The sequence below is a fragment of the Lactuca virosa genome, chromosome 4 (assembly GCF_052849685.1).
Source record: "Lactuca virosa cultivar CGN04683 chromosome 4, Lactuca_virosa_CGN04683_v6, whole genome shotgun sequence".
NCBI lineage: Eukaryota > Viridiplantae > Streptophyta > Magnoliopsida > Asterales > Asteraceae > Lactuca > Lactuca virosa.
Genome location: NC_136429.1, coordinates 273,572,228 through 273,573,733, shown reverse-complemented (window position 1 = coordinate 273,573,733; position 1,506 = coordinate 273,572,228).

Here is a 1,506-nt window from a genome sequence, read left to right as displayed (position 1 = left end):
TTTTATGTGGTTTTTCGAATGATCTCGGGACCGGTTAGAGTACTGTCGGGTACTTGATTTTTGGCTAGTTGCATATCACCCACTTCAGCCCAGCACAGAGGAGATCTACACTTACGGCCATAGAGAGCTTCAAATGGCGCAACCTTGATGTTAGTGTGAAAGCTATTGTTGTACGAGAATTCGACAGGTGGCAAATAGGTATCCCAAGCTTTACCAAAATCTATCACACAGACCCTCAACATGTCTTCCAGCATTTGTATGGTTCTTTCGCTTTGCCCATCAGTCTGACGATGGTACGATGTACTCATGTCAAGATTGGTTCCCAAGGACTTTTGTAGTGATTGCCAAAACTACGAGGTAAATCTACTATCTCGGTCAGAGATAATTAATATTGGCACACCATGCAATCGTACTATCTCTTTAATGTACGTCCTTATTAACTTCTCCATTTTGTCAGTTTCTTTGATTGGCAGGAAGTGTGCGAATTTGGTTAATCTATCGACGATTACCCGAATGGTGTCATGACCACCCGTTGTCCGGGTAACTTGGTTATGAAATCCATTGTAATCCGCTCCCACTTCCACTCATGTATTTTTGGTTGTTATAGTATGCCTGAGGGCTTTTGATATTCTACCTTGACTTTGGCTCAAGTCAAACACTTGCCTACATAGGTAGCAATCTCATATTTCATGTTCGGCCACCAATAGAGTTTTTTAAGGTCTAGATACATCTTGTATGAACCTGGATGAACGGAGTATCGAGTTTTATGGGCTTCATTCATGACAACGTCTCTGTAACCACCAAACTTTGTTGTCCATATCCGATTCACGAGATAAAGAACTTCGTCACCCTTGATTTCCAAGTTCTTTTCCATTCCTCTTAAGGCTTCACCTGTCATATTCTCTGGTTTCAAGGCTTCCAACTGAGCCTCTTTTATCTGGGCTGACAAATGTGAATGGATTGTCATAGTTAGAAACTTTACTCGGCGGCCCAAGTACTCTTTCCGACTAAGGGAATCTGCTACTACATTGGCTTTAACGGGATCATAGCGAATCTCGCATTCGTAATCATTAAGTAGCTCTACCCATCTTCGTTGCCTCATGTTCAATTCTTTTTGATCAAAGATGTGCTAAAGGCTTTTGTGATCTGTGAAGACTGTTCATTTCATACCATAAAGGTAATGCCTCCAGATCTTCAGAGCGAAAACCACTGCTCCTAGTACAAGGTAGTGTGTGGTATAGTTGACTTCGTGGTTCTTAAGCTGTCTCGACGCATAGGATATAACCTTTCCTCGCTGCATAAGGACGCGGCCTAGCCCTTGCTTGGATGCATCGCAGTAGACTACGAAATCTTTCATCCCTTCTGGGAGGGACAAGATCGGTGCGCTGCAGAGGGCTCGCTTTAGTGTCTGGAAAGCAGTTTCTTGTTTCTCTTCCCAATTGAAGGTTACACCCTTCTGGGTCAAGGTGGTGAGTGGCTTTGCGATCTTTGAGAAGTTTTGGATGA